The sequence below is a fragment of the Drosophila erecta genome, unplaced genomic scaffold (genome assembly GCF_003286155.1).
Source record: "Drosophila erecta strain 14021-0224.00,06,07 unplaced genomic scaffold, DereRS2 tig00000000-arrow-pilon, whole genome shotgun sequence".
In the NCBI taxonomy this organism is placed as follows: Eukaryota; Metazoa; Arthropoda; class Insecta; order Diptera; family Drosophilidae; genus Drosophila; species Drosophila erecta.
Window position 1 is genome coordinate 19,581,911 of NW_020825194.1, and position 19,106 is coordinate 19,601,016.

Here is a 19,106-nt window from a genome sequence, read left to right on the forward strand (position 1 = left end):
GTCATAAATAATATGCATTTAATATACTCATTAAATATTTTAGCTGGCATTATCATGAACTTTTCAACACACTGTACAGTATTTATGCAAGCAATAAACTTGGCCTGCCCTCTGACAATTTAATCTTTTTAAATATTTAAAAAATAATACTTCGTTCATGAAAGAATTTTAAGTATATGATAGGCAAAGAAAATTTGGACGTTCATAGCCGTCATGCTATCAAGTAATGCTTTTATTGTGATTAAAAAAAAATTCTACAACAAGTATATATATTCATTTTCAGTACATGAGTATCGGACCATATAAAACCAATAGTTAGAAATTTATATAAATATAAAATACATATAATTTCATATATTAATAATGTGTCTTAAACAATACAAATCAACAGCATAAAGAAAATAATTTGGTTAAACTATAAAAACTTTGTCTTCAGTAAAGCCAGGAATATCAGACAAGTTGTACTGCATCTAAAAAGACCTGAAATAATTTTTAACAAAAATTTAAATCTTTATTAAATAAACCAAATACAAAAACAGTATTTAATCTTGACTTTTACAGCGCCTCTGGCGGTCAAATGGAAAAAACTGCACAACGCCCTCTTTTGTGTTGTTTCTGTACTAGTAACTTTCAATGCGCATAATCTATTTTCACGGGAAAGAAAATTCGGGGTTGAAGGATGGCTTCTTATAAGAATGGAACTGCAAAAAATTTGCAAATTCACGAATGTGCACTGTTAATATAGCTTATTTGAGTATATTTTTTTCCGCCAAAATTTTGGTATTTTTAATAAATGCAATTGGGCAGAGATAAGACATAACGTAGAGCATAGGTAGTTTTCTTTAAATACATTTTTTTTAAGTTTATATCCCTGAAGAGCCCTTTTGTTTTAATGACCTTTTGGAAAGTATGTTTAAAAAAGTATTTAAAATTCAAAACATCGGCTGACTGAAAAATGTATTTTGGCCCCTCTTGGTTTTTGTTTTTTGTCATACTGAATCTCCAAGATGCCGGTGTTCAAGCCGTCGAACCTCAGCTGGCACCTAGTGCTCAAACCGAGAATACAAAGTATGTCGGAGATACCCAGCCTGTCGATAAGGAGGGGGGAGGGGAGAGCACAGTCGGCGAGCAGGGAAGAAAATAACCACAACGAAGGAGATAACGAAACCAAAAACGAAACTCGCTCGACAACAACAAGTAAATAAATTTATGAGCATGCCCAGCTCTCCTTCTCTTCTCTCTCCGTTTCTCCCTCTCAGTTCCTGCTGTTTCTCCCTCCACTCCCCTTCTCCACTCTCCCTGTACCGTTGTCATGGCAACAATGGCCGCTGCGAAGGAGCAGGCAAAGCGGAGAGCGAGAACATTTAATTCGGCCATATTTGATTTTGGACATGCTGTCATTGCTCTCGATTTTCGGGGTGGGTTTTCGGTATCGGTATCTTGCAGTGCGTCTGCTCCGTTCATCTTTGTACATTTGTATCTGCACATCTGTATCTGCAGCCGGTTCCGCCGGCAAATTGAGATGGCTTTAACTTTAACCTCTGGCGCAATTTCGCGGCTCATGACTTTTTCGGGCACAATCATGGCATGTTAATCCCTTATTAATTTTACGATCTCCGCAACTGGGGAGCTGTGGTTCGAACACGTCTTAAAAGACACATAAATCAATTTCATGTCGCCTGAAACTACCTACTACCTATTGTATATATTTTACCTAAATTAATATGCAACGAGATGCTTATTGGGCCTAAATGGCCATCGATTAACTATAAAATTGGCGATTTACGATTCCGACCATAAAATCTTGATTCGAGTTCGTACAGCAAATGCCAATCGGAATTGGAACCGGGCTTGGTTCTTTTCTGGCGCTGGGACCACTTTATCTATAAATATCGCTAGTGGAATTTATGGGCGAGTCTAAAGCTGTCGAAAATTGATTTACGACCCATGAGTCGACTGCGAAAAGTGAGTAAGATATTGACGGAGTGTTTCACAAAATACCACCCGTCCAATACACCTGTCCTTAAAATGATTGAGGCTCCATTAGCTTTCCAAGAAAATGGACATAAAATATATACATATGTATTTATAACGTCTTCATAACAAAGCTCTAAATTCCGTGTCTCTTAACCATTACAGTAGGTGAGATTTTAATAAATATACCTCATTCATAAAATTACCTTATCAGCATATAAAGATCAGAAATGATGGTTGTAAAATTAATGCAGAAAACGAAATAAATTATTGAATTCACTTGAAATCACTTAGCTAATTGTAAGGCATTTCCTTTCATAAATCGTAATTAGATGGAAAGTAAGCCCTTTCATAGGTTTCATTTTGAAGGCATGATCTGGAACCAAGTCATTGCAAATTAAATCATGATTATATTGACCATTTCAAGCGGACTTAAATAGGTTCGAATAGGTTCGCATCTTTATGACGCCGTCAAATCTTAATGAAAATCAATAAAAACGCTAGATCGGTATCCATACTCAGATGATGAATAAAGCGATTACTTATCTTTTTTTGTATCAATATCAATTGGCGATACTTACGAGTGCCCAGAGTATCCATCTGCAAGTCCCTCGAAGAACTGCAATAAAAGACGGAGGAGATGTCATTAACAATCTTCGCGTGGCTGTAAAAATATTCGAGTTGAAAATGGTCAATTAATGCACTTATTTCCAACAAGACTTTGGCTGATAAGGCACAATGAACCCGAGGAACTGGCATCAATTTCAATAACTCGAAGGCAGAGATTTTTAGGCAGCCCCGCCGGGGACGGGGTAATTTATGCATTCTTTGTTCTGTCTACATGTCAGTCGTGATATTTCATTTAAAAAATAACAAGGGAAACAACTCAGACTCATATATAGTACGTACATATGTATATAAACAAACAAGCTAAACGTGCACTTGACAAGACAGACAACGCGAAGGAAACAAATAATACAGAAACCGTGGAAAATGGGCTTGGGATTGGGATTGGGTCTGGGATTGCGATTGCGGTTGCGATTGCCGAGTGACCACAGCGTTCAGTATGCCACAATATGTTAATGCAGTCGCCCATAAGACAATCGAAATTGCCATAAATAAGCAGCCCAGTGACAGGCGTCATTTTCGAATTCCTGCGGAGACGATTCCATTCCACTCCATTCCCGGCGGATAGGATGCGTCATTAGCCCCTAGATGGTTTGGGTGTTGTCCGGGCCAAGAATAGCCAAAACACTCACGTCATGCTGGAAATCGGGGGTAGCGCATATAGGGATAGGGGCTTATTTTTGCGACCTCGAAATCATAATTCAGGATTTTATGGCCTTTTAAGTGCCATTAAGTCAACTCTTTCCTCGCCCGCGGCGTTTTGCCGAGGCCACTTTCGATTTTCCTTGAACATTCGCTGCCGGCAATTAAATATTTTGTAATTGCAACTCTTTGACGTAGCAGAACGGAACCGAAACGAAGCGATCCCAAGCGAAAAGGCCCGACCATCCCAGGCGATTTGTGATTTTTTAGATTTTCACTCTATTTGCGGTGCTGCGCCCACACAGATACTGAGGTACCAAAATGCGAAGGCAACAGCAAATTCAAGGCACTGCGGCCGTTAAAACTGCTTTATGGACCCTAAAAACGAAAGCGAGAGTCTCGTTCAAGAAGGAACATGTGTAGGGGCTCGTTTTCCCATTTCCACTCGCATTTTACTCGGCCGGTCACGCGGCAGAAGGATTAATATTTTTATGGAGCACTTTTCTGGCTGTTTGCTAAATTTTGCAACAAATTGTTTTACGGCTCGCGGGAGAGAATCTTTCATTTCTACCAGCAATTGTACGAAAATCCTTCATGTAGGGATTCAAGGCTTAAATGATTTGCCAGATACGCTTGTTTTAATGTAATATTTTGGAGCGAATGCTCTAGGTACAATCTAAATTACATTTGCTTCATCTTGAAAGATAGGCAAGGGATAATTTTTCTTACGCTAGTACATAATACTGAAATCATACCGAAATATAAGTAGATTCCTTCAGTGCAGTCTAAAATTCCAAAAGAAGTGGCAGTCGTGTTATATACCAATCATAACATCATCATCATCATCATCAGCATCACAAGAAGGCAAGAATTCAAATTCGTGGGTTTCTAATAATGATTAGTCGATCGAAACCCAACATCCCCATTGCGAAGTGTCGAGCTAAATTGAAATTTATAAACATAAAGCTGATCTTCTTAAGTAACTTTTAGATTACCTGACGCAATCTCATAAGCAGACGACTTTCAATGTTAACTGTGCCATTTCTATGCAAAATCGCGTTTGAAGGTGTCAACGAAACGAACGACTTTAATACCCAGCCAAACAAAGGAAATATTGGCTATCAAATTCTGCGGATCAAGCGTGCGAGTGAGAGAGCAGAGCCTGGCTTCTGACTTCTGTTCCCCTTACCTGTCCGTTCAACTGGGCTTGGGGCCAGTTCTAGGAAGCCACTCTTGACCAGGCCGGCTCCCTCCGGACGCGGAACCCTTCATCTCCCCAATTTCGATCTCCCTCGGCGACGGGGAAACGGCTGCCATTTATGCGGTTCGAAAGCGCCTAAAGTAAACATTTAATTGCGCCATTAATTGCGCGGTAAGTGTGCCAGATGCACATGCTCGTGCTGAAGGGGCTTGGGGCGGGGCTAACAAGAAAAAACAAACAGATTCCTGTTGGTTTGGTTAAGTGCCCAGCGGTGCACTCGAGGAAAGAAGCTGCCCTCCACTCCGCTCCGCCGGAAGACCCTAGCCCGCTGACTTTTACGAGCATCGGAGTCTTCCATTAAGGCGCTCCGGGCTTGTTTCCCTGCTTTCTCCGGTCCTGATCTTCCATTTTCCCCACTCTTTTTCCCAGACGCCATTTTACTCCACATTCAAACAAAAGTTTGGGAACTTGGCATGGCATTTCTTTAAAAATGTGCTTCATTTCATCTTGAAGTGCCTTAAAACATGTCTCAAGCTTAGGTAAGAATTGCTTAACGCCAAATTCACTTCAGCCGAAAACATAAAATTTTTCTCAGTGTAACGCAGCCGCCACACCACCTTGCATCCCGAGTTCCAGTCGCTCGGCAACTTCTGCCGCATTAACTTTGTGTGTTTAATGCGGAAAATTATTGTCAATACAATCGACTTTTTATGAAGCTTAAGCTGACAGTTTTTGTAGCTGTTCCTGTTTTAATACTTGCCCTTTAGACGATTCCTCTGATCACGGTGTTTACTTGATCGGGGTCCCACTGCATTCCCATTTTCTTAATTATGATTCAATTAATAAAGGGTGAACAGCGGCTACTGTCTAAATACAAAGAGTTTATGATTGTCGGGAACATTTATTTATTTACAGACTTTTATTTTAACCGTATTTTAACATTGTTATCAATTGTAGAAACCATACTGAACACCCTTGCGATAGTATTCAAATTAAGAGACATTATAAACAAGCAGGTGTAAAGCCCAACAACGTTTACTATTTGCGTTAAGATCGAGCCGATTAAGCCGAATGCCATTTGCCAAAACTGAAACAACACACGACGCGCCGCCTGGCGCCATTAACTCAATCGAACAGAAAACCAAACAAAAGCTGAAATTAACATTAAGCCCTTCGTGGTTTTGGTTTTCTGGGCTTGGGGGAACTGGTTCAGGTTTTTGGGCCTTGGGTTCCTCCGATCAACTAATGAATGGCGAAGAAAACCTGCACAACCCATGGGAATGTTGACTCCCGAGTGGGTGCGTGTGTGTTTGCCAATTTAAAATTCTGTGGAGTAAGCAGAGGAACCCACGGTACGCCACCTTCATCCCCGTGTACCAGGCGAACTACATTAAATTTTAGAAAACACAAAATGCGGCTTTCCGCTTTCCCTGCCTGGCAAACAATTTCCCATAAATTTACGTTGAATTACAACCAACAATGTGTGCAAATGCACTGGGGGAGTGCCAGGCAATGGCGGGGAAGGGCCTGGTCGGGGCTTTTTACCAAACTGGTGACTCGGTCCTGTGCCCTGCCATCTTTTTGGCAAGCCAGAAAATGTATTCCAGACACGCATCGGGCCATTTTGCAAACGTGCCACCGAATGAGGCCCAACTCCGGTCCCCCTGTCCCCCGAAACTGAGCAAACACACAACCGCAACGACATCCGCCCAACCACTCAGAGGACCCCGAAAACTTTCCGGCTGACTTTGCTTTTATTTTCCTAGTCCGCTTTTCCCATCCCGCAATCACGAGCACAAAACGAAGGACAAAGTTTTTGCTTTTTTTTTGGCGAAAATAAGTAAAGTTTGAATTTGGCGAACACAAATTACTTCTGCAGCTCCAGTCGCTGTCAGGACCCCTAATTTCAGCTCAGAAAGGCATACATTAACCTATTATGTAGCGGAAAATATGACAAATTCCAGATCTAGACATCTTATTCACAAGTATTATTTTAGAACATTACAAATTTCGAAAAAGGATTGTTTCATCATATACCAAAATGTATGACACATAGAACATAAATACATAGAACTTAAATGTAGCAAGCCATTCCTTCTTAGGAATAATTTTGGAAGTATAATTTCAGCTTAAATTATGTAAAATCCAGTTATATCTTTTTTGACTAAACCATTTATTGAAATATATATTTAAGCTTAGAAAAACAGAAGTACACTGTTTTTTCTATAAGACAAAGTCAGATCTTTCGAATAAAAATTGCACAGCTCCAAGCCAGTGGAAACCAATGCCTCCCTAAGGGCACAAACATAGTTTCCCACATTTTTCCCTCCACGCTTTTTTGTACATTTTATAATCGCGCCCGTTGAAAAATATATGAAATAAATAAATAATAAAAATACACTGGCTGTGTGCAGTGGAGTGGTGGAGTGGGTGCGGCAGAAATGGCAGAAATGCCATTTGCTCCCTCCCGAAACTTTTCCTCTTATTGCAGCTGTCGGACTCGAGGTACTTTGCGTTGGTAACTTATGGATACGACGGAAGGAGGAGCAGAAAGGTGAGCAAATTGCCAAACGGGTGGGGCCTGCTGCCCACCTTGGGAAGCTGGCGTGTAATTTGTATCTAATCTTGCCTCATGTTTATATAAAAGCAACGACAGCAGGGGAAACTATTTGCTCCACACAATTTCTGCAATATGGCGATGGCTCTGCCCGGAGAATGAAGTCCTCCCCTCGTCCTTCTCCCAGCTTGGAGCCTGACTTGGGTCCGGACGACGGAGTCTAAGTGGAACTACATACATATATGCATGGCCAACTGGGGCTGTGGCTTCCCAGGCAGCCAACAGCCAACCAAAAGGGCGGGTGGTTTTTGGAATTTTAATAAAATTGCAGCATTGCCAACTAAAGATAGATACTTTTCGTGTAATTTACGATGATGGTGGAACAGCAATGATGGCGAACGATAGCAAAATGTCAAAACTAACAGGGGAGCTCACCATCCAAAGATGTCACATGCCTCGCCAAGAAATCAGCGATGGTAATCAGCCTTAAACGCTGAATTTCATAGGAAAATGCCACAGTTTTACTTTGGTGACTGAAATAGTTTGGTAGATGAGCAACTGGCATAAGCTGTTAATTTTATTGTAGCTTAAGATTATAGGAATTGCGCGTTGCAAACTATTTCCTTTCGTAATCAGTTGAGAAACGGTTAAATAGGTACACTTATAGTTTAAATCTTTATCTTGATGACTCATATAATGAGCAAAAAATTCCGGGTATTATCCCTTTTTTGGCTGCAAAAAATACCGCATTTAGCAAAATAAAGAAAATTTGATAAGCTATTACAACCAGATTTGCTTTGGAAATTTATAACTATATCTGGGACGTAGCCATTTACCGTTTACCGAGCGATTCCCCATTATAGTTATGAGAGTTTTCCTCCATTCACTATAACCCCTATTATCCTAATTTGAGGCTCCCTCGGTGGCAATTTCCCCATGTGGCAAAGTCGCATTTAATCAGCCAACTTATGTCGTGGAGCACTCAGCTCATCCGAACTGGAGCCGTGTCCCTTTGACAGAGCTTGGCTTATTTATTGATGAATTCAACGGCACGTTGACACGAAACCCCACCGAAAAACGAGTGGGAGGGGGCAGCACCAAAGTGGCCTCTTAATTTTACCCAATTGATCAATTTCCTCCTGCCGCCCGAACGAATGCATATATGCATGCAGATGGATATGGCTGTGTCCGCCGTTGATTGGGCCACTGAATCGAGTCGAACCTGGACCTAATCATGCCAGCGGGATGGGGTCCCGGGCCAAGTTAATGTAATTGCAGGGCGGTAATTGGCTGTGGGTGGCTTCATTTGCGCCAAATTGGAAGTCCATCAAGCGACGCACTTTTAATTACGCGTGCGGCGACCAAATTGCCAATTGAGCCAAGACCCAGTGGCAGGACACTTTCCAATCCCACTTGATGGCTACCTGGTGGAATAGATTGAGGGAGAAAGTTTCCCGGTTACCTGCATCAGGTGCCCAGCCGCGAACGAGTTGCGAGACCCTTTCCCGAATTTCCTCAAATTGCGAGGCGTAAAATTTGTGTTTTAACCAAAACAGACACACAACTTTTTGCACGGAACGGAGGCGCATATTTCTGTGTTATTTTTTATGATATGCGGCATAAATGGATTTCAAACTGCTGCCAAACAGGCAGCTGAGACGCATTGTCCTCCGTTGTCCCGACCCTTTGGTCCCTTCAATGGAACCCCGTCTACGTCTCGTCAGGTTGGCAGACAAAGGGTTGCAGCTAGATGACAATTGTTGCGATTCCCCGGCACAGAATCGTAAAAGAAAGAGGCCGTAAATCAAAATCAGAGTTCGTTCTGCGCAAAAAGTGAAAGTTGGGAGCATTTCACCGCCCCTTTCCTCGAGGGCTGCCATATGGAAAATGGCCACCCCATTCACCTGGTGCCTCGCAAAACGGCGAAAGGAAAGGCGGAAGGATGCGGTCGCTTCTGGGGTGGATTTGGTCTTGGCCCGGCATGTAAATGTTTCGTTTAATCCTTGTGATGGCAACAGTTGCCGTTGTTCCCATGGAAATCGGTCCTTCATTAGATAAACCGCAACAAAAGGATCCGGCCAGGGCCGCCCATTTTGTTTACCTATTTATGAAATGCGTTTTACTTTCATTCCACTTAATCACAAGATGCCATTTACTTTGGAGTGACTTCAATTGAAAGTCCTCTCCCTTTCTAAAGGGCGTGTCCAGGGCTTCAGACTTTATGAAATGGCTTACAAGATAGTAAACATTTACCTTTCGTTTCACAAATGGCATGTTCTGTAAAAACCGTTTTAATAAATTGAAACGAAAACAATTGAAACCCCTTCATATTTGACGGGCTAGCACTAAAGGGTTGTTTTGCCTTAAAGGGATTGTGTTGAAACTGAAACATTGACTTTAATACGTATGATAATATATGTAACTAAATGGCACACAAAATAATATATTTAAAGTAGATTGCAGGTCATGATATTGATTCATTTGGTAAAACGGTTTTGATATAACAAACAAGTAGATGGGATTATCTTTACCACTTAAAACCATTTTACCATAGCGACAAGCATAGAATTGATTATTTAATTTGAAATTAAGCCCTTTGGAATACCTTGAAGCTGCCAGGCGAGACATTTAATTTAATGCACGAGCCGATCGGATATCGGCGATATGGTTGGGGATTCGAGTTCGGAGAAGTGTTAAAGTCCCTGATTGATTTACTGCACTGTCCAAAGTGGCTGGGCGATAACCAAAATGGATGCGGTGCATTCCCAATGCCCAAAGTGCCAAGAAAATATTAAAATTCAATGCATTTTAGGCGGGACAGAAAGCGAACCGAACCGCTTCATAAATTTCCCGCTGCAGCTCCCCAGAGGGAGGCGAAGGGGTCTTGGCTGAAATCTGTTAACGTTAGCGGAACATGTGTTAATTTTGGAATCGTTAAAATTGTGCCACAAGATATGGCGATAATGAGGATGGAGATGGAGTTCGGTTTAGGGCTAGCATAAATATTTACCCGAATCCGAATGAAGAATGTAACAAAAACACCAAACAAAGCCTCACAAAGTAAATAATTTATTTTTTTGAACTACTATTTCAAGACACGCTGTTCGGAAAGATAAGAGACAAGGGAGTCGGGTTAGGTCATTGTCAGCTTGGATTTTAGTAACTAAAATACGAGCTGGAAATATGAAAATGAACGGCTAGAGACCTGACCACCAGCAACAACAGTGACAACAGTAACAACAATGCCATCGAAATGGTTTCGAAAATATTGAAAAACCAGTTTTCCGCCGAATTTCACCATTGGTGTCTGTTTCTGGGTTTTGGACAGGGACCGGACCACTTGAGTCTCAAGTTGACTTCAGCCTGCCGTCCCCCATGCAATTAGATCAGAGACATCGCTCATTCTGAAGTGATTTTCCTTGGGGGCGGGGAGAGCAGACATAAAACTGTTTCAAAACGAAACGAGATGAAAAATGGTGCTATACGAGTGGCATATTTATGCCTATTCCGATGTCGGGAATATCAACTAGGAGAAGGAGTTGTTCCCGAGCACAGAAAACGATGAATGCAGCAAGTTTGCGTGTTGAATTTCAATGGCGGACGTATCCAGCAATGGGTGTCCAGGGAAGCAGATACACATATCGCAGATAGAAAAGTCCCATATCGGACCGAACCGACTCTCTGATGTACTTATAACAAGAGTCAAGTGCGGACCCCATCGCATCGCACTGCGTCGCCCATTTTAATGCGTTCCTTCGACAGGCCATGAAAATATGCCGGAGATTTTTAAAACGTTTTAATTGAAGCCCCACGCAGCAGACAATGTGTCTGTTTTTCGTTCCCGAGATGCAAAAGTGGCCCGAGACAATTAAAATTCTGAACGCATTCAATTTACTTGGAAGCCTTCATGCTATTGCTATCTGCGTTTGGTTTCTTCCTCCGCGAGGCTCGCACATTGAAAATGGCGACGGCAAAACCAATCTTGGTGGATTCGAATAATGCCATATCAATTCGAACGTCATAGGCTGGATACGTGCGAAATATGGGCAAATTGTATATTCAAATAGTTTATGCGAGGAAGCGGAACAATAACCACGTTTATCGACTTTTAATCTGTGGGAAAAACATTTACGATGTTTCTTGTCTCCGAATGCTTACTAGGATTTGTTGACACAAATAAAACACTAGACTGGAGCTAAGATGGGAATTCTGAAAGCCATAGTAAAGTCGTAAAGTTTAAAACCCTAAACATTTCGAAAGTTGCTTTGTTGCCGGGACTGGTTATTGCACTTTAAGGAGCGTTTTATTCCAAATCAGTTCATAACATGGACCAGAAATGCGGCGACAACGTTTTGAATTCCGCTTGGGAAGGGAAGAAGTTGTTCTATAGCTTACTGAGTAAAGCGGATTAAAGTTTGATTGTGCCCAAGAGTTATGTGATGGCAACTATAATCATAAAACTTTGAGATAAATGTGTGACCTATTCATTTATATTAATCATTTCAGAAAATCTATTACTATTTGGTGTGTTTTAGGTGTATTTTAACACGGAAGTAAATTAAAACTAGCTATAATATATTACACGTTTTAAAAATATGAAATTTGAATTTTTTCTGGGTGCTTGGTAAGCAAGTTGAGAAATAACACATTTCCATATAAAATTCTTAAATATTTGCTTAAGTATATATGCATTTATTTAATTAAAAAACAAGAGTCATTAATAAGATCAAATTAGCATTGTAATTTAAATTACTCCAGTGCTACCGCTCAGTAAATTTAAAGGATTAATCATTAAGTTGTGATTCGAATTATGTAAATTAGCTGGCCAAACTTTTTTTATGAACGATAACAATTAATAATAATTAGTATTTAAAGAGGTGAAGCTGGCCGATTTAAAGTCTATTTAAAAACATGACGCACCTTACGCAAATGAATGGACATTGTCATTAGCCGAAAAAAGTGTCGCCATATTTGTGTTTAAAATTCCAATTATGATAATCAAATAACCATTACTCAGCGTTTGCCCGACACCGTGCGAGGAAAAAATGATTTCGAAATCGCTTATGAAATATAATTGGCTAATTTAGCAAGCCTCGCTATAAAGTACAAGCATTCACTTTACGATCTGAGTCAGCCGGAATCGAACCTGCATTATTCGCCAGAGATAACGAATGGCGACTGCAGAACGTCCTTTAGCGGAGTGCTCCGCCAACAGGTTCGCGATAAGGCGGGGCCATTAAGAGGCACCTGTCAGTCCGACCCTCCCCGCCCACCATTGTCGCCATAAAGCGTGGAGTTTATGCCGAAAATTGAAATTAATATGCCGTTCGATGGCTCGATTAAAATGCGCTAATCGAAGCCGGCAAGTACGGGGCAAGTATGACTCTACATACGTGCGAGTATATCGGGAACAGGGCGTGGCACCTGGAATGCTGTAAGAGCCAGCTGCAGGCTTAAATTGATTTAAAGTTTGCTGCCTCTTCAACGGCAGTTCAAATGCAAATTGGCTGGTCGGCCGGCCGTTTTCCGTTTTATTGCGAATATTAAATGAAATTAATGAAATTTTCTGCGCCATAATCCTTTGCAAAACGCATAAATTTGCTCATTAAGTGTGCGCAAATATTGTATGTATCCGCTCCGCCAGCCCATAAGGTATATACAGCGCCCCTCCGCCCACTTTATATACATGTATTGATTTTTATCTCGCCGGCATCGAGGGATGTTGTTGCCAGGCCCAGCCCAACTACATAAACTTCCACGGTGGCCCAAACGTGCAGAAAATAAGCTCAGAGTACATAAGCGACGCCCAAAAAGCCCAGAATTCGAGCTTTTTCGAAATTGAACAGAAAGTTGGGACTGCAAACTGGGGCTTTTCAGGGGGGAAAATATAGATATTATTTTTCGTTTAATATATTTTAATAGTATCCCAAATTTTGATTAGTTTTTAACTATACACTTAAGGAATTTAAATAATTAAATATTTGTTCAATAAATTTAGCCAATATCCCAACCATTTGCGCTGGCGCCCCCTATTGTTTTTCTGTCGCAGCTCTAGCTTTGCTGCTTTCTCACCAGAGGTCGCCCGCCGTTCGAAACGCATTACGCACACATAAAACATTTCGTTTTTGCATGTGTGCGTGAGTAAGAGTAAGTGAGACAACAGGCTTCTGGATGTAGTCTTCTTCCTTGCGCAAAATACATGGCCGCGCGACAAAGATGGCAACATTGATGGCTGCCTCTGAAAACATGGCCTCTTTTTCCGAATTTGTATCTGTGTGACGTTTGACTGCAGTGCGTTTGTGTGGGTAAATGTATCTTCTGCGTTAAAGTCGATTTTGTCAACTAATTTTGCGCTTTGTTACCCCTGAATATGGGAGCTCATGCGCAGTATGCAGCTAGCGCTGAATTTTTCTAGATTTCTTTTATATTTTTTCTGCTCTGCTTACCGGTTTACTGGACTGTAGTTAAAACTTGCATGCAATATTTAATGCCGGAAAATGAGAATGCAAATTTTTGTGAAATCTCCTTGGCTTTGACATGTACCAAAATCCCAGAGCCAGACTAAATTAAGTTCCTCTCTTTCTGTTTACCAGAAAATCACAACTTGATTCCAGCCATATGCGTGACACGTTCGCATTATGCTGTCGAAAATTGTCACATAAATCAATCATATTTATACAAATGTCCCTGATAGCCAAACCGCCCGCCTCCAGTTGTTGACAGTATGCTAATTAGCTTCGTCTTTGTCTTGCCTTCTTGTCTGGCCATGCCCACGATAAGCAGTTGCTGAAAACGTGTTTTGGCATTTGATTAGTTGCGATATGAGCGGTGCCAGAAGTTCCAGGGAGCCACGCAACGAGTTCAAAATATTTCCAAACATGGCAGGGAGTTCTGCCGGCTAACGACTGACAGCCATGTCATTGGTCTCAGGTTGGTAAGCGTAAGTATCTTTTCATGCCGATGGATATGGAATTTTATAACGTGGACATACGGACTGGGGCATTTGCAGGTGTTAAATGGCGTCCGCAGCTCGGGAGCTTAAGTGCATACTCAATTGGTCGGTCCCTGAATAGTGTTACCGTAAAATAATTCATAAACTTAATAAATACTTTAAAAGCCGTTTTTAAAATTTTTGTTATTAAAATAAATATGCAAAAACTTAATTCATTCCATCGTGGTACATTGAATATTGTTTATAAGTTAAAGACATTTATTCTCAATTTTTTTAGATTTTCTGAAATACAGCCAAATATTTTTGGTTATATTCAGTTACGTTTGGCCTCATAGAGTGTAAGACAGTCACAGAGTACAGATCAAAACGCATTATTATTTATATCATCATAAAATGATAATAATAAACTAAATAAAGTCAAGTGCACTTAAGCAGCTCCGCCGTGAATATAATTCGTTTGACTGCATTATTCAGGTTTTCTTTACAATAAACGTAGCCTTGAGTGTAGAAAGTTGTAAGAAGTGTAGAACATGTGTCTGTCTGTCCTGACAAAATGCGACATTAGGCCAATAAAACTCCGCTTAAAAAGCTACAAAAAGCGAGGAGCGAGGGGCAGCACTTTCATTCATAAAATCGCAGCCGCAAGACGCGCTTTTTATTTCCACGAAGGGGCTGTGGAGGGGGCGTAACCGGCTCGCGTGTTAGTCGCGCGCCTCACTTTTATGGGAACCAGACTCTGAAAAAATCAAGAATATTCCAAGACCAAGACCAAGTCGACAGACCCTGGGCAAGGCCAGTGTGTCTACGGCCCACGCCTCGGATATGGAAACGATCCAGTCAGAGTCTGAGTTTGGGTCTGAGATACATATACAGATACAGATACAGCTTCCGGCAGCGACTTGAGTTTAATAGGGCCGTAATAATGCTTTATTTTTACTGTCTCATGTGTGAGTGTGCCAAAGTGTGTCTAGGTGTCTGGCAGTCGTCTACCGCTGACCGTAAAATTTTAATATGCCCGGTGACGGTGCGTTTGCAATTCTGGTTTACTCCTGCTCATCTGCCTGGTGGTCTAAATCAATCTGCGGCACCTTTATGGCCGCTTTATGTGGCACACTTTTCACCTTGACATTGACCAGGTCGCTCCTGCCTCCTCCCGCCTTCCTTTCCCCTCCGCAGCCAAAGATGGCGATGGCGATGACGAAGACCTGCCCCAACGTGTCCCACATGGAAAGTGTCGTAAAACATTAAGTGAGTGATGAGCGTGGTTGCGGCAGCGGAGCATAATCCATCATAAACATTTTTATGGCCACTCGCATTTGGCCCACTTCTGCCCCACCCTCCCCTCGATTGGCCCTGCTGCTGGCGGCTTTTGTTGGCGGCAGTAAAATTCGTTAAATGCCCAACAAATTGTTTATTATAGCCGTTTGGAAATAAATGCGGCTATTAACTCATTTTAGGTGTTGCCACCGCACTTTTCTGTTCGTCTGTTCTTGGGAGGTCCAAGGAATGCGGCTCAAGTGACGTCGGTGAAGGAGTGTTCCCCGAATTTTGGAGCGGGGAATGGCGGATGGAGCAATTATAACCAAAATTCATCGACGCACAGGTAGCATTGAAAGTGGCAATATTCATTTGCGCATCAATATTTATGGATGGCGGTCGTTATGGTACAATTTATTTTTGGAATATTGTTTATAAAGAAACATGGACAGTCCATTCGTAACACAAATAGCATTTTTAGAAAGTATTAATGTAAACAAGAACGTTGGAACTCTTAATTTAAATCGTAAATAAAATCTATTTAAATTTCAACTGCAATTAACGAAAATTCTGGCAACAATTTAACCAAATATTCGTATTTACAATAATATTCTTTGTAGATTTACAACTTGTTGGATTAGATGAGAACTGCTATTTCGCTGACAGAGTCAAGCTCGTGGTGCCCTAAATTACGACCACGACAGCCGTGTTCATTAGCATGCTTTGATGTCATACATTGGATGTATTTATACATTGGCCATAAGACGCTTCCCCCTCAACGCGGAATGCCAAAAATATAAATATACATTTTCAGATATGCCGCACATGAATGTGGGTGTTTGTGTGCCGCACAGCTACTCGTATCTGATGGATACGAAAATATGTATGAGCAAGTATGTCTTTTGTCCGTAGATGTTTAATCCCAGCGGAATCTGCTGTCCCCTTTCGAAATTATATTCCTCCTCTGACCCGTTGGACTGGCAGCCCGCTGCCCTGCAGAAGGCGAACTTTGGAACTTTTGGAACTGGCAGAGGACCCCATTATAAGGGAGTTGAATGGGGCCATTTGTGTTTGGGCTCCACAAGCAGAGTCACATCCGCACAAAGATACACACCATTTGGCAGGCGAGCAGTCCGAGCAAGATGCCCATCCTATACGGGACCCGTAAAAGGGCGGGCCAGCCTCCCAAGGAATGCGTGTTTATTTATATCTGCGGCGTAATGTGCCGGCGATGTGTCACTGCCAACGCCCTCTTCCCGTGACCTAGATGCCAGATTTTGGCTCACTGCGGATGCGTATGAGTACCAGGGCTTATATCTATGTGCCGTGCTGTTTATGGGGCAGAGCGCACAGATAGTTGCGCCGTTGCCAGCCGTGTCTTAGCCCGTAATTAATTCTATTGGTTCTGATTGGACTAAATTAAAATGATCATCGCTCGGGCCGGGCCATGTCAAGTCGCTGAGATCGCGTCGATCGATAGTCGCGCCTAGTGTAAATGCTAATGAGGCAGGCCATCAAGTGTTACGTAGGCAAAGGGCCAATGCACCATGGGCTTGTCCTGGCAAAACCATATCAAATTTTTGTGTGCAATTCTTTTTGCCAAATTTTTGGAAGGCAAGGGCTTTTATTCATCAATTGTAGAGCTAATTAAGAAAATTCCTCTGGCAAATAAAAGCCGAGGATGCAAGCGAACGCAGTATTTAATCAAGTTTTTCGACATAGTATACCAAAACTTTTTCAAAATAATATATGAGCAATACTATAAGAAATATTCGTGTAAAATATGTTATTGATTAATAAGTTGTTCAGAATTGGTAGTTTTCGAATCGAAGGGCAGAGATAAATCCATTATCCCCACCAAATTACCGGTCATTATCAGTGGCTGACCTTAAGTGCAGAAAAGTAATCCGACTCCTTATTCCCAAGTACTGTGCCCACGGTGCGGCCATTGGAGTGACGTAGCCCATGAGCTACAGAAATATACAAAAATCAAACGGAGGGAAAGACCTCAGACGCCTTTGGCATGGCGGCATAATTTCTGGGAGTTTTATCGAATTGTGGTTCTGGTTCTGGTTCTGCCCCGAATCGGATCGGATCGGGTCGGTCTGTCCCCCACACCGCACTTTTGGGTCTTGGCCTTCGTCGAGCACAAAACTCATTTAAATTCAATTCGAATGTGACATTTTTGTATTTTCTTTTTATTTTCTTGGCTTTGTTGCTGTTGCTGTTGCTGTGTCCGCTGGCGTTTTGGGACTTTGATAAATGTCGCAAAGCTGTTCGGCGGAGGAGGGCAAAGTCACTGAACGCTTAAATCGAATTCCGATTCCACCTTTTCCAGCGTATTTTGTTGTTTTTTTTTTGTCTTTCCTGCTTCTTGACGTTGTTTTCCTTTTGGGCGATGTTGTTGTTTGTTCTTTGTTAGCTTCCATTGTTATCCAAAATGGCAGCATTATTTGTACAGACTTTTTCATTTCAGACACCCGTCCATGTGTTCTTTGTTGGCCTTTTTGGGGGGAACTCGGTCTGAAGACGCTCAGGACGTGATTCATGTGTGTGGCTGCTGCCACTGTAACTGTCGTTTATATTGATGGGGTGTATTTTATTTTATCGTGCATTCCTGTTGGAACGTAAACACTACCAGAGAGTTTCAGGGCCAGAACCAGGAGCATGTGCTATGAGCCAGGAGCTGGAACGCTATGGATCGCTCTTCCCGTTTCGTTATCGTTTCTGTCTGATTGTTGGCCATTTTCATAAACACACTAAATAAAATTCAAGGGTTTCGCGCTTATTGTTTACCTTACCTCGTTCTCTAATTCCCTTCGTGTTAAATAACCGAAATATTGAATATGCTTAGGGCAACTTAAGCGGTTCGAATCGGATTGGTGGCAATTACCTGAAATGGATATAAAAGGGACCAAAGGTAAATAACTGAGTGAAGTACAATTCATTCCTAGGGATCGCTCTTTTCTTTCTTCTCATAAACCCCTAAATGATCACGAATGATTAATCTTGTGTTTCAAATACTTTTAAACAAGTATAATGGGTTATGGGTGATTTGAATAGACTTCCTTCATTACAAAATGTATTTAACATTTTTACATCACTAAACACTTATAATATCACACCATGAGCAAAAGGCATACAACGCCATTGTTCAGCATTATTGCAAGCTCCTAATTTGAATTATTTGTTATCTCTTATTTATTTATAAATACAAAATAAACATTCCATGCTACGCATTTGAATAATTAATTTACTCCTTCGAATAGCATAAATTCTCTGAGCAAAAACATGGAAAACATCTTATTACATTGTGCATAATTACAATTGTACCCTCCTTCCTTGAAATATGATAATAAAATGCAAATTCAGCTGGTGTCTTGACCGTAAAAATCTATTAAGCAGCGGGATGCAGACGAAGAAAAGCACTTCGTCAGGCTAAAATCCTTTTCATATTATCCTCCAATTCCCCACAGAAAAATCCACCGAAAAAACTGAGGGAAAAATATAAAATTAGTTCTGGCTGAGATTTAAAGTGAAATAAATGCGCAATGCAAAGCTGCGTCCGGACTTGTAAGCCCGGAAACCAGTAAGAGGGAAAACCAGGGGAGCAGTTGTAAAATTTAATTAAGCTCCGTTCACAGAGTGGAAAACTCGCCATTGAAAGTAAAATAATGTAAAAAAGGGTACGAGTTAAGACACCTGCTTACTTACCGACGATTTACAACATTCGTTGGTAAGTGCACTTTGAAGTTATTTAACCGCGACATGCAACTAATCCAGATGCGTTAAATAAGATAGATTTTCATATAGAAATAAAAATAATGAATCAAATTCAGGTACACAGGTAACAGAAATGATTCGCAGAAGTCCTGCACACGACAGAAAAAATCTGG

General features: G+C 41.3%; 1 long non-coding RNA gene across 1 annotated transcript; it reads right to left on the reverse strand.

The window, feature by feature from the left end:
• Positions 1-421: 421 nt before the first annotated feature.
• Positions 422-18,101, reverse strand: LOC113563715. Its single transcript, XR_003407590.1, has 3 exons — positions 18,012-18,101; positions 2,556-2,593; positions 422-480 (listed from the first exon to the last, which is right to left on the reverse strand). It is a non-coding gene; the product is annotated as an uncharacterized LOC113563715 (long non-coding RNA).
• Between the last annotated feature and the right edge of the window lie 1,005 nt (positions 18,102-19,106).